We start from the raw sequence: 16,070 nt of genomic DNA on the forward strand, positions 1-16,070 counted from the left end.
AAATATTTCAAATTAATCGAATGCGTTAACGCGCTAATTTTGACAGCACTAATATATATACACACACATATACATATATATACATATATATATATATACACACACACATATATACACACACACACACACACACACACACATATATATATATATATATATATATACACATATACATATATATATATATATATATATATATATATATATATATATATATATATATATATATATATATATATATATATATATATATATATATATATAGTAGCCTGAGAACAAAATAGCCAATGTATTATTATTATTTGAGGAACTTTCTTGCAGAATTCCACTGAACATATCAGACAACGGTGGTGCATGCCACTCATCTGGTGCAGAGACCAGTCTTTCTTTTCTGTGCTCTGATCTGTCTCCTGCGCTTGGCGCTTCTCCGTCTCTACGCGGGTTCTCCGCATTCAGCGCGGCCTGGATCATTCCTCGTGCGCGCTGCCTTATTTCCGCATCCAAGTAATGGTCTTTATAACGCGGATAAAGCACATTCGCGATGAAGTGCAGAGGATCCGAAAAGATCTCAGTGAGACGTGTGCTAACTGACTCTATAAGACTGTACTTTTCTTTGTTTTCACTTCGTGGTCCGTCTTAATCTCTTTGTAAGGAGACGCTTTGGTGCTCCGAATAAAGGAGTAAGAAGAGAGATAATGTTCTCACTGGTGTGAAGTGAGTTCTCGTGGTCTGCGCTATGCAGGTGCATGTGCAGGTCGCGGCTCCTGTTTGCGTCATCACAACATTTCGGCCCTGTTGTTTCGGTGATAAAAGTCTATCGGCCGAAAACTGAAAAGGCCATTTTCGGCCGAAAATTTTTGGTGGCCGAATTTTCGGTGCATCCCTAAATTTGATTGCACTCCATAGTCTACAGATAACCTCCACAACAAATAATAACATGTAACTGATGAGGCTTTATGGATCCAGAGAAAATTAAAACTGATAAGGTGCACAGTAAAAATATAGTAAAAGTGATGTTATATTAAAAAGTATATGTAGTACAACTTGAAGTAAAGTGAATAATATGAAAAGCGAGTACAATAACATACATGATATAATAGATTTATAATAGCACAAATTATATGTAATATATGAATAATACCATAATAAATAACAAAACAACAATAGGTTAATAATAGCAAGAAGAATATGTAATATCAAGGGTGGAATAATACAGAATAGACAAAATTAAGAATAAATTAATAGTTAATTATAGAGTAAAATAAATAATTGTGAAATGTAATTTTAAAATACTATTTGTGTAATAATTATTAAACAAATTAAGACACAACTAATGACAACACAAAAAAATTGTGGACATGAGTTCCAAATTGTGTTTAATTAATGAGCTTCTTAAGTATAATATATACATGTACACACATACACACACACTCCTACACACACACACACACACATATATATATATATATATATATAATAAAAAATCCTCTGAGAAATCCTCAAGAAACACATTTTATTTAAGTTTTCAGTTCTGTCTTTCTCTGTGAATAGAGTGGTTTAGTTGTGAAGAAAAGACCTGACAAATAAAGATTAATTCTTCACTGCTTCCCTCAAGATTTTCTATTTTATTCAATTAATGAGTCAAATAATGTAAAAGACTTGACATTTTGTTCTATAATGCACATTACACACACTCATGCAGAAAACACACATTTTGAAACAGTGGTTATATGAATGTTTGGGTGTGAGTGTGTGAGGTTTAACTTGTACAACAAAATCTCAAAGTATAGTTATGTTTATCACAGACCAGAATATGAGATGCTCCCCTCAAAAAACTTTATATTAATCAAAATTAATAATCATTATAACAACATCACAATGAGTTTATCATGATATTGCAGCTGGATTCACTATGAGTTCCTGTGTTTTTCATTTCTAGGCTATTTTCATAGTTTTTGTGTAAAGACACACACGGTACATGATCAGCATTAAACAGCCTGTGCAAAGCTTTTTAAATGCAGTTTACAGTATTGTGATCGAGTGAGGAAACTGGTTATATTTAATTATTAATAACTAATAATTCCTTACATTTATATAGCGCTTTTCTAGACACTCAAAGCACTTTACATAGAAGGATGAATCTCCTCAAACACCACCAGTGTGCACATCCACCTCCAAATATTTGACAAAAACTACAGAAACATTTAATAAGGTAATTATATTATTTATATTAAATTATATTGTTGTAAAAATTATCTTTACAGAGAGAAACAGGGGGGGTGGGGGGGGGTTGTAATATGAGCTGGGTCATTCTGTCGATTCATTCAGGACTGCTCTGGGTTTAGTACAAACACAACATTAGTCTAGGGAGGTATAGTCTTGTCTCTTGGAAATGCAGAGAACAGCTTTCCTCAGCTTTCCTTGTCCTGTTTGCAACTGGCTAAAAGGGAAGAGAGGATAATAATAAAATACATAGAATCATTTCACAGTTTTATGAAAAGCTATGAAATCCTTAAAATTAAGTGATGATAAACTTAATCGGTAACACTTTAAAAAAATGGTCCATTAGTCAATGTCAGTTAACTACTTTAGTTAACATGATCTAAGCAAGAACAATCCTTCTACAGCATTTATTAACCTTAGTTGATGTTCATTTCAACATTTACTAATGCATTATTTAAATCAAAAGTTGTGCTTGTTAATATTAGTTAATGCAGTGTGAATTAGCATGAACTAAACAATGAAAAACTGTATTTTCATTTACTAACATGAACAAAGATGAATAAATACAGTAATAAATGTATTGTTCATTGTTTGTTCATTGTTTGTTCATGTTCGTTAATGAATTAACTAACATTATCTAAAGGACTAGTATTCTAAAGTGTTACCACTTCATCTTTGTAAATAAGTAACAGTAGTGAAATTAAAGAGAGAAGCTTTAGCTCCATCACTAATCTAGACAGTCAAAGTGCTCACTCTGTATATTGTGCTCATAACACCATTTCGTTTATTATATAAACGGCAATATAAGTTAATAAGAATTAATTTAAACTTTGAATTCTTATAAAGTCTCAGCTTTCACTGACAACTACGCTAGCGATATCGCTATCTATTATTAATCGTCTGACATTGGTGGTTAATTAAGCTGTCAACATAATGTTAAAAATGACCAAAAAAACATCGAGAAAGAACAGCTGAGTCTTACCTGTGAAAGATAACACCCCGAGATCTGTTTTTATTATCGTGTGACGGTTTGTAGGTGTCCAATCTGTCGATGAGTCAGGTGTGTCTTCTTCTGTCCTGATGTGAGAATTATGAGAGTTGCCCGCTCCAATATGGCGGCGACGTTGACGTGCGGTCGAGCGGCCAATGAGGCGTCTGTATGTCTATGCACCAAACAACAGCGCGCGGCCATATTTAAAGGGAAATGACGCAACCCTCGGTTTCAAGTCTCGCGACACCTCGCGAAGTCTCGCGACACTTCGCGAAATCCCGCGAACACAGAGGGGAACCGCAAATAAGGAGAATACACCTGGCAAGATAGCTGGGTTACTCATATATTAAAAGTCATAATGTCAATATATAACCTTATATAATGTATTATTTTTGAGTTATAAGATTTGAATAACAGAGCTATGTCACAATTATTCAACCCTTATTTAACATTGCTGTTTTACTTGGCAGTCTAAAGCCTCCAGGTTTTTATCCAAAATATCTTAAATTGTGTTCCAAAGATGAACAAAGCTTCTACGGGTTTGGAACGACATTCATTTTGGAGTGGAGTATCTGTTATTTGCATGATGGGGAATAAAAACACAATTATGTCTTAAGAAACTCTATTAAAACAGAATTAGCTTGAGCTGTTACACATACACAGAGTCAACCCATGCATGTGCTGAAGTCAACAAAGATCTCACAACGCTATGGAGAAGCTGTAGAGAATATATAACTGTATTACTTTAGAAAGTCTGTAAAGGCTGTAAGAAGATTTCCAGGACATTAAAAACTCTAAGACTTATTCCTTATCTTAAAGTATGTTGTACCAGAAAACCTTACAGTGTTGAAGAAAAAACAATAAACCATATATGGTGACAACACCTCCCTTTATAAATCATGTGAATGTATTATGTCCTCACCGAAATCATGGAAAAAGAAAGCAGGACTGACTGAGAAGCCATTCTGTGGTCTCACTAAACAGATCAGCGCTCTTTTTTTTTTTTTTTTCAACGCTCTCGGTACAGCGCATGGTTTGCCTAATCTTCGAGCATAGCCAGATCAGTCATGACACTATAGCCACATTTCAAATGACTTCCTGGCTGCATGCAAAAAATGGCTTCTTATTATTTTTGTCTTGTTTTTTGATAAAACAATCAAGATGAATTTACTATATAAGCAAAATATATCATATCTTATCTAACTTGAACTATTAATTTATACATTTAGTATTTGCAATTAAAGGACACGGGAAAGATGCAGCAGCACTTTCTTTTTTTAGTATTGCCATTCTAGCAGTAGATTCTCTGCTTAAGCATGCTCAGAGTTGTGCTTATATTTACACACATTCCTATGTTAAAGTACAAGACAGAAGATCCCTAACTTTGCATGAGACTGTTCTTACGCACTCATTACACAAACATCTGTGTGTATGCACGGTTGATAAATGAGGGCCCTGTAATGTAGAGTTTATGCTGGAATTACAGCCTGCAAATTTCCAAAATTTAAATGAAAAAAAAACACTATTGATTGTCACAAAAATTACCTCAGCATCTCTAATTTGCAGTTTATATTCTTCAGTCCAGTGCAGAGTAGCTTCACTCCTGAATCCTGCAGATTATTATTGTTCATGTTCAACTCTTTCAGATTGGTATCTGATCCAAGAATTGAAGCCAGAGCTGGACAGCTTTTGTCTGTTAAGCCACAATCATTTAGCCTAAAAGAGAAATAAATTAAATCACAAGGTTTTGATACATGAAATACATTTGTTGAATACAAAAAAATCTATTTATACTTATTATTTTTAGATTAACAGTAAATATACTGCATATATATTAGAATTGTATTGATTCAAATTTCCTACATAAAACAAACTAGCATGCTTGAATAAAACTTTTTTTAATAACAGGTAGTAAATTAATAACAGGCTTATATCATTTATGGCAATGAGTTATATATTTAAAAGTGCTGCTCTATCTTGATGAGTTTCTTTGTTGTTTGTAGTTAGAATATTCTTATTTTCGTTACTTTTGTTTGAAAGTATAATTTTTTCATAAGCATAGCACATACCCAACTGTACCATAACCGTGACCATAAAACTGTGATACAAACCGAACCATGAAAAAGTTGAACCGTTTCACCCCTAGTATCAATGTAGATTGATGCAGTTTTAGCATGAGAACAAAACATGACAAAATATATTAAATAACTTACAGAGCTCTTTTGCAGGTTTTGATGACTGCTGATAATCTAATGAGACACTCGTCTGATTTCTTGAATTTCTGAAGCTCAAACTCCTCCAGCTCCTCTGATGTCAACAACACAAAGACCAAAGCAGACCACTGGGCAGGTGAAAGATCAGCAGATGAGAGACTTCCTTTGCTAAGGTGGGTCTGAATGTCTTTCACCAGAGTTTGGTCGTTCAGTTCATTCAGACAGTAGAACAGATTGATGGATCTCTCTGGAGACAGATTAGACTCTAATTTCTGCTTGATGTACTGAACTATTTCCTTTTTACTCTGCTCATTTCTATTTTCCAGTGTCAACAGACCCTGTAAGAGTCTCTGATTGGACTGGAGTGACAAACCAAGGAGGAATCGAAGAAAAAGATCCAGGTGTCCATTATCACTCTCTAGTGCCTTGTCCACTGCAGTCTTGAGCAAATCAATCATGGTTTTACTTTTATATTTCCATTTTGTAGACTCATGAACAAATATATTTTTCTTCTTGATGTCTAGAAGCAGATGTGCATAAAGGGCTGCAATAAACTCTTGAATGCTCAAGTGAACGAAGCAGTACATTGTACCACAAAGGATCCCTGTTTCCTCCTTAAAGATCTGGGTACACATGCCTGAGTACACTGATGCCTTATAGACGACAATACCACAGGCTTCCAGATCTGTGTCATAGAAGATCACATTGTTTCTTTCCAGCTGATCAAATGCCAGTTTCCCCAGTGAAAAGATGGCATCTTTATCCCAGGAAACATCTGGTGTATGTTCTCCATCATACTTTCGTCTGCTCTGCTGGATCTGAAATCTGAGGAAGTGTGTGTACATTTGTGTCAGAGTCTTAGGAGTGTCTTCAGTATTTGACTCCTGCAGTGTTTTAGAGACATCATCAGCCTGATTGTTTTTCACAACATTATTTCTTTTCTCCTCTAAAATATTCTGGAGAACAGTGGCTGAAATCCAGCAGAAGACTGGGATGTGGCACATGATGAAGAGACTCTTTGATTGTTTAACATGATCAATGATTTCTTTGGCCTGATTCTCATCCGTGAATCTTTTTCTGAAGTACTCCTCCTTTTGTGCATCATTGAATCCTCGTATCTCTGTCAGCCGGTCGATAGAGTCAGGAGGAATCTTACTGGCAGCTGCTGGTCTGCTGGTGATCCAGAAGAGAGCAGAAGGAAGCAGATTTCCCTTGATGAGGTTCGTCAGGAGAACATCCAGAGAGACTGGTGATGAAACATCAGACCACGTCTCATTATCCTTAAAGTTTAGAGGAAGTCGACATTCATCCAATCCATCAAGAATGAACAAGACTTTGAACTGATTTCTTCTTGTAAGGTTCAGTCCTTTTGTCTCTGGGAAAAACTGAGTTATAAGGTCCATCAAACTTAGTTTTTCTTTCTCCTTTAAGTTCATCTCTCTAAATGGAAGAGGAAATATGAAGCTGATATCTTGATTTTCTTTTCCTTCGGCCCAATCCAGAACAAACTTCTGCACAGAGACTGATTTTCCGATGCCAGCAACTCCTTTTGTCAGTACAGTTCTGATCTGCTTGTCTTGTTCAAGTGTTTCAAACAAATGTTTGCACTCAACCTGTATCTCCTGTGATTCATGACGTCTGGAAGCAACTTCAATCTGTCTCACCTCATGTTCAGTATTGACCTGTTCACTACAACCCTGAGTGATATAGAGATCTGTGTAGATGTTCTTCAGAAGTGTAGAGTCACCTTGCTTTGCAATTCCTTCAAACACACATTGATACTTCTTCTTTAGGCTACACTTTAGCTGATGAATGAAGATCAGCTCATCTAAACACAGGAATAAAATACACAGATTGTTTAGTCTCTGGGTTTGTTATGTACAGAACAGAGAGTGGAAGTCTAAAGGAAGTCTGTTGTTGGAAGAGACAGAGCAGGTTATGAACATAATATGAGAGCCATATGAACAGCAAATGATCTTCCTCTGAGTCATAACAGATTGTTGAAGAGAAAACAGACTAACACAGCACTGGAAGCAGTGAACAGAGTCTCTTACCTTCTAGAGTATCAGCAGCTTCATCTTGCTTCATCTCTCTCAGGAAGTAGAGCGTGAGATCAAGAGCTGCTTCTTTCATACTGCATCGGTTCTCATTAAAGTCCTTCACAAAGTACTGCATGTCCTCTTTTTGTAAAATTTTCTTAAACATGTCCAGCTCATTTTTTAGAAAATTGATTATTTTCTTCTCAAGATGCTACAAACAAAGCACAAAACAAACAAAAAAAGAACAAAAAACAGAAAAAAGAACAGAAAAACCAAATCCTTTATTAAACCATTCATTTAGTCCAAATTATATATTCAGTAATTAAAAATATTTCTAAACAAATTAAACATTGTCAAGTAACCAAGTTGTTTGTTATAAACATTTATGAAATCTTTTTCCTACCTGGAAGATTCCTAGGAGTTTGACTGTGAAATCCTTGTGGTTCCTGTTAATCTGGAAGTCTGAATCTAATGTCTCATATTGCAGCCTGTTAAAATGGTGAATAAAATTAAATGTGGTTAAGGCAAAATATTAGAGAAATATCATGCCATTTTTTTAATTGAGGACAAATAGCTATAAACTGCAGCTATAAGTCAATGCAGTTAAAGAGAAGGTTCTATTTAAGTACTAGTTTAAGTTTTTCTGTCCTATAAGAAGAAAACGAATTACACAAATAACAGAAAAAACAACAACACAGTATTACAGGGGGCTGTTTCATAAAAGATGCTAAGAAAAGCAGAGGATTAAAGTCCAAGACTTGAAATAACCTAACAAATCAATCGGGACTACAGCAGTTTCATAAACGACAATTTGACCCAGGTTCAATGAGTCAGGATAATTTGATGTGCAAGCTTAAAAGGCTTTAATGGCTTCTTAAGCAGAGCACAATGTTGATCATGGATCAAATCGATCTACAATGGCAAACAGCGATAATTTGTGCTGTTTAATGCATTAGAGATGTTGTACTTTCCTCTGTGCATAACTGACACATCACAGTAGGGCTGTGCAAAAAAATCGAATGCGATTTTCATGCACATCTCACCAGTAAAGATGCTCCTATAATTAGAAGAATATCTCCAGCACGTGCGTTCCGATCAGGGTTACCAGGTTTTTACAACAAATCCTGCCCAGTTGCTTCTCAAAACTAGTCCAAAACTAGCCCAATCGTGCTTCGAGTTGGTTCCCCAATAAAAATTGCTTCCCGGGGTTAAAATATACGTTTTTTTAGCAGGGTTGCCTTGGTAAAAATTAGCATTTTAGGGGCTAAATATCACGTTATTTGTGTTGGGGTCACTTCGACCTGCGGACATGAAAAACAAAACAAAAATCGATGTTAAAATAGCAGGCGATTCTTTGTCGATTTTGACCTTTTGTTTCGCTTTAACTTATTATTTTTATTTTTGTTTATAGTTAAGCCTATATTATCATTATATACTGTGATTAGTGACGTGACATACAGCCAAGTTTGGTGATCAATATTCAGAATTCGTGCTCTGCATTTACCCCATTCAAAGTGCACACACACACACAGCAGTGAACACACACACACTGTGAACACACACCCGGAGCAGTGGGCAGCCATTTATGCTGCAGCGCGCGGGGAGCAGTTGGGGGTTCGGTGCCTTGCCATGGTTTTGCCGGCCCGAGACTCGAACCAACAACCTTTGGGTTGGTTAGGAGTCAAACCCTTTAACCACTAGGCCACTTGACCTTATTTTTAATTATTGTTCTGTTCTGATAGTTAAAGTATTTGTTGTAAAGTGAAGGGAACTAAAAATATCCTATAGTGTTTATAGGCCTTCCATTATTAATTCGAGTCAAGGGTGAGAGAGTGCATGAGAGAGGGCAAGTCACAATATGGCCGCCTGAACACATTCATGCAGGCAGGCAGGTCCTGCGTGGATGTAATCAAATATCTTGAAAACCATCAAAAAGATCTCCGTCTCTTCCACAAATTGTAGTATCGGCACACTTCTTGTGCGGTCGGCTCCGCGGGAGGGTTTGGGCCTGGCTCGTGTGGACCGGATGCGCCGGGTCGGTGGCGCGGCAGTGGCTTCACCCATGGGTCTGCGCCTTCAACATGTTGCCCAACAATCGGACATACATCTCGATTGGAAACACCCGGACACCAACGCAGACATGGCGAGACCAGCACAAGGTACCAGCAAAGCAGCACAGACTTTAGGCGGTAAACGCCAAACGATATCAACTTCATTGGGTATAAACTGCAGCAATGAATACAACCAAGTTATGATAACTACAGTCAAACCCAAAAACCCAGTTTTCAAGAAACACAGAGCATTAAGAATTTTTCATACTATAAATCAGGCAAAGATAATTTGGGATCCATGGTGTAAACCTAAAGGGCTACTTGGTGGACACCTAAATATTAGAAGCATGAATCCCAAATGTGAACAGTTAGAGCATCTCTTAATTCAATCAAATATTTCCTTTCTAGGATTAACAGAAACGTGGTAAACTTCTTCATCACCTGAGGCAGCAATAATAATACCTGGTTACAATGTTTTTAGAAAGGATAGGGGTCAGGGAAAGGGAGGGGGGGTTATATTATATGTTAAAGACACTCTTAAATGAGTAAAGACTCAGCTGTACGAATTGAGATTGGGAGGTGATTCCACCAGCTGGGCACAGTCCAGGAAAAGGTCCGTGAGAGTGATTTTGAACTTCTTTGGGATGGTACCACAAGGCGTCGTTCACTTTCAGAGCGCAAACTTCTGGAGGGCACATAAGATTTAACCAATGAGTTTAGGTACATTGGTGCCGTGCCAGTGGTCGTCTTGTAGGCCAGCATCAGTACCTTAGATTTAGTGCGAGCAGCTACTGGTAGCCAGTGTAACCTGATGAGGAGACGAGTAACGTGAGCTTTTTTGGCTCATTGAAGACAACCCTCGCTGCTGCATTCTGGATCAATTTCAAAGGCTCGACAGTACATGCAGGAAGAGTAAGGAGAGATTACAATAGTCCAGTCTGGAGAGAACAAGAGCTTGGACAAGAAGTTGGGTTGCTTGCTCTGACAGGAAGGGTCTAATCTTCCTAATGTTGTATAAGGCAAACGTGCAGGACCGGGTAGTTGTAACAAATGTGGTCTGTGAAGCTTAACTGATGATCCATCACAACTCCTAGGTTTCTGGCTGTCCTCAAAGGAGTAATGGTTGATGAGCCCAGCTGTAAAGAGAAGTTGTGATGAAGCAATGGGTTAGCTGGAATCACCAGGAGTTCTGTCTTCGTAAGGTTAAGCTGAAGGTGATGGTCATTCATCCAGCTAGAGATGTCACTCAGACAGGCTGAAATGCGAGCAGCTACCGTCGGGTCATCTGGTTGGAATGAGAAGTAGAGTTGGGTGAAATCAGTGTAGCAGTGATAAGAAAAGCCATGCTTCTGAATGACAGATCCTAATAATGTCATGTAGATGGAGAAGAGAAGTGGTACAAGTACTGAGCCTTGAGGAACCCCAGTAGCAAGGTGGTGTGACTTTGAAACATCACCCCTCGAAGACACACTGAATGATCTGTCAGAGAGGTAGGACTTAACCCACAGGAGTGCGGTTCCAGAGATGCCCATCTTTCTGAGGGTGGACAGGAGAATCTGGTGATTAACAGTGTCAAAAGCAGCAGAAAGGTCCAGTAAGATGAGTACAGAGGATTTTGAAGCTGCTCTTGCTAGTCGCAGGGCTTCAAGTAACGAGAGCAGAGCAGTCTCAGTTAAGTGGCCACTTTTGAAGCCAGATTGGTTGCTGTCCAGGAGGTTGTTCTGTACAAGGAACATGGAAAGCTGGTTGAACACAGCTCGCTCAAGTGTCTTTGCAATGAATGGAAGAAGGGAAATCACCCCCACAGTCTGTAGTTTTCAAGAAGCGCTGGATTTAGAGATGGTTTCTTGAGCAGTGGGTTTACCCCAGCCTGCTTTATTGCTGAGGGAAATGTTCCAGAGTGAAGAGAGGAGTTGATAACGTGAGTAAGCGAAGGTATGACTGAAGAAGAGATCGCTTGAAGGAGGTGAGTGTGGATCAGATCAAGTGGACAAGTAGTAGGATGATTGGACAGGAGAAGTTTGGAGAAAGAGTCTGCGTCGGTCATTGTGAAGTTGTCCTCCGTTTGCGGTGTGGAGAATTGGTCACTGATGGATCTTGTCTTATTTGTGAAGAAAACTGCAAAGTCATCCGCTTTAAGAGTCGATGGAGGAGGTGGTGGCAGCGGATAAAGAAGAGAAGAGAAAGTCTTGAAGAGTGTCCGAGCGTCACAAAAATAGACTTTTAAAGCGATCTTAAAACCCTTATCAATCTTACTAATCTGAAAAAAATAGTTAATTTTAATAGGTGATTTTAATATTAACTGGGACAATAAGAAAGAAAGGAAAAGCCTTAAACACATAACTGATCATTTTAATTTGGAACAATTAATCAAAACGCCAACTCGAATAACTAATCGCTCCAAAACAACAATAGACCTAATTTTTTACAAACAAACCTGAAAGAATTATTAAAACCTACAACCTTTTAACTGTTTTGTCTGATCATAATGTAATCTTTTTTTTTCACGAAAATTAACTAAAACACGATCTTGTAACTCCATTGTCTCAAATAATTCTCTGTATCATAATATAATTCCTAAAAGTCAACATCAAAAATTGGAAATAGCCCTGAATGAGCAGGATTGGGCTTATCTAATCGCAAGCGAAGATGTTATAGACAATAGTGTCATTTTCCACAGCAAGGTTAAAATGGTTATGGCATCATTTATTAAAAAGGTGAGGCATAGAAGAGCAAATGACAATGCCACACCATGGCTTCATAATGATTCTAGGTTGCAAATGAAGAGAAGAGATCAATTACTAAAAAGGGCAATTAAAACTGGCCTTACTTCAGACAGACAACAATTCACTTCAGCAAGAAATAAAGTTATACAAATAATGCGGAAGGCCAAATCTAATTTTTTTCTGAATACTATTGATGCAAAAGGGAATGGGAAAAAAATATGGCAAAGCATTAATAAACTAACTGGCAAACGGAATAAACAAGAAAAATTAACTGAACTTAAAATTAATAATGTAGTGGTGAAAGATCCACTCACTCTAGCGAGTTAAACTCATTTTTTTTTTTATTCTGTCCAAGAAATATCTCTATTCATCACACCTGAATGTGTTTCTTCTACTGTAAACTGCACACAGCCTATATTTATGATAAAAGAAATTACGGAACCAGATGTGGCATCCATCATTGATGAGTTAAATAATTCCATAGCTAAGGATCGGTTTGGATTGGACACACATTTCTTCAAATTGCATAAAGAGTCTTTAGTTTGCCCTATTACACATATTTATCAATCAAACAATCTGTTGTTCCACCAGACTGGAAGATGGCCACAATTACACCAATTTTTTAATCAGGGAGTAGTTAGATATAAATAATCATAGACCAATCAATATCTTGCCAGTTATATCAAAAGTTATTGAAAAATGGATAGCGAAACAATTAATAAAGCATCTAAATATATGCGGCTCCCCTCTGCATCCAATGCAATTTGGTTTTCGTGCTCATCATTCAACTGAAACAGCTGTTAATGCGTTTATGGAAAAGGTGAAATATTCATTAGACACTCATCCTGTTGTTGGTGCTATTTTTCTAGATCTGAAAAGGGCATTTGATTCTGTCAATCATCAGATGCTCCTGTCTAGATTAACACATTTTAATATTTCCGAACAAGCCATCAGCTGGATGAACTCGTACTTGGCCAACAGAATACATTGTGTCTCTATTGAAACCATTCTCCCTATTTAGAATGTCCAGTAGGGGTTCCTCAAGGCTCCATACTTGCAACTATTCTTTTTTCTTTATACATTAACGACCTGCCTACAGTATGCCAAAACATCAATATATTAATGTATGCAGATGACGCAGTAATTTTTACACATGCAAAAACTGTTTAAGAAGCCTCTCAGTCACTTACATCTGCACTGAGCCATGTACAGGAGTGGCTCATTAAATCATGTCTACTACTGAAAAAACTGTTTGTATGATGTTTTCTAAGCGGCAGATTGAAATGACTCGCTCAAATATATTTTTAAACCGAGAATAACTACAGATTGTATAAGAATTCAAATACCTTGGCATTGTATTAGATCCAACACTATCTTTCAAAAATCATAAAAAAAACTTATCAAAAACTGTTACATTTAATCTTTCTAACTTAAGACATATTAGACCATCTCGGTCACGTAAAGTAGCCAGAATGTTTCTTCACTCTATGATCCTTTCTCATATTGAATATGGTTTTACAACCTGGTCACTCACAAATGCCATAACGCTCAAAGAAATGGAGTCACTTTTCAAACAAGCTCTAAAAATTTTAAAACTCTAAAACCACTCTCATATCATCACTGCTTACAAAAATAAAACCTACTAAGCTTTGCAAATTTCTTAAAGCTCAAATATGCCTGTGCTATAAATAAGATCCTACATGGTCTTGCCCCACCCCCACTAAGTGATTACATTAAAGTGAAAACAACGGGCGGAGACAGAAGTGTAACCAGGGCCTTCACGAGAGGTGATTGTGTGGTGCCTCACAGACGTACAGCATTTGGACAATATGGACAATATGTACGATCAATTAAGGGGATAGAGATCTGGAACAAATTACCGGTTGCTGTGAGAGAAAGCCCGATTTTGCCCAGTTTTAAGAACCAACTTAAACAATGGCTTAAAACAAATCAAGTATGTGCCCACTAATGATAATTGTTGTAATTTAGATAAATGGGTACGGTTCATTTTATTACTTTAAAAGTGTATGCATGTATACCAAACTAGATCAAGCACTTGGCAGCATCTAATAGCAATTTAAGAAATTGATAATGCACTTAATGCACTTTGAGTAGCACTTTACTGTGTATGTGTATATGTGTGTGTCCGTCATGTATGAGTACGCCATATTAGATGCCCTGTTTGCTAACTGCGGCATTTCTTATATGTTGTTGTTAAATGTAGTGTCTTTTAAATTAAGTCGAATCATGTTTAAATTAAATGTTTAGCTGTGTTACTAGGTATTGTTAAGGACCTCACATGGGACTACAAATGTAAACTAGCCTGGGGGCTAACTTTGGCACATGTACATTACTGAAAAGCTATGTTCATTCATATGCACTGTCCCTTTTAAATAAATAAGAAAATTCTAAATGTAATAAAATGCAACTTATACATGACATATATTTTCCTCTCAGAAACGTAATTTTAGCGTTTTTAAAAAACATGCAGCAAACAAAAATGTGATTAATCAGTTAAAATGTGTTATTTAGGTCATTTAGGAGGTGAAAATACTGTGAAATTAAAAATGGCATGGAATTTAAAGCATAATAACTGAAGGTCTATGAAACATTAGTCAAAGCATTTTTTTAAACAATGGCACTTGAAGTTTTGAACTAAAATATTATTTCCACCATATAGCCTGTGAATAAATAAAATGCATAATTTTTAATGAAAGAACACGAAGAGAGTGTAGGTTGCTTCTAGTGTTTGGATTTGTACTTCAATATAATGAGGTCCAAGTTTAAGAATCGCCTGTTTTCCTGCCTTGCTAAATGTTGGGCTCATGATCAATAAGTTGCATTCGCTCAAACTGATTTTGTAAAATCAAAACACGGACGGTGAACCTGGGTCTGTTAGCGCGAATCTCGCTCGCTGTGAAACAAGAGCAGCTGGCAGAGCATTCCGCTTTGTCTTAATTGAGAATTTGTTATTATTATGGTCTGGGGAAAATAATAAAATTGACTTATTAAAAATAATAGGGCTGCTGAGTGCAAGCAGTATATTTCAATCCAGTAACATGATAACAACACCATTCCTCACAGCCAAAAAAAGTGGGGTTGAAAAAAAAAAAAAGCTGGAGGGGGTTGGGGTTTGGGGGTAGTTCTGTATAGCTTGTGGGGGATGAAATAAAGATGTGAATCTCTTGCTCTTTCATATGGACAGGGTCTTATGAGGGTTTGATTTTAATGTATATGTTGCTTTGTATATATTGTACACAGCAACGCTTCAGTCATTTTGGCAATACAAATGTAAAAATATGTGCTATTTCAGTAATATGAAACTGTCCCGAGACATCATGTACACTGTTAGACATTTCTGTAATTTCTAGTTATTTACTGTATATCACCCGGTATAATACTGCAAATTCGCTTTACAGTAAATAACTAATACCCTTTGCATCATGGGAATTTTCTGTGACGTCAAACCCCACACACAGTGACTTACTGTATTTTTTTTAATTGCTGTATACTACTGTATTTTCCGTAATGGCCTCTTTGGTGCCATTGTATTGAGGCTGCATTGTTTTCCTAATATCTCACATTTGGATTGACAAGATTTGATTTACACCATGTCCACAATTCTGCAACAGATATGGACTGACTACAATGGATATTACATGGCTTGTAATGATTGATAAATCTATCTGGTTTTCGTGCCAGGAACAGCACGAGCACTTGGAGTACAACTGTACATCAGAAATACACCGGGGCATCACTTTACTGTTCCATATGGTATACAGTTCTATATTGTCTTTTGTTGAGTCGCGGCGCGCCATTCACGTCCG

The sequence above is a fragment of the Carassius auratus genome, unplaced genomic scaffold, assembly GCF_003368295.1.
Source record: "Carassius auratus strain Wakin unplaced genomic scaffold, ASM336829v1 scaf_tig00008562, whole genome shotgun sequence".
Classification (NCBI taxonomy): domain Eukaryota; kingdom Metazoa; phylum Chordata; class Actinopteri; order Cypriniformes; family Cyprinidae; genus Carassius; species Carassius auratus.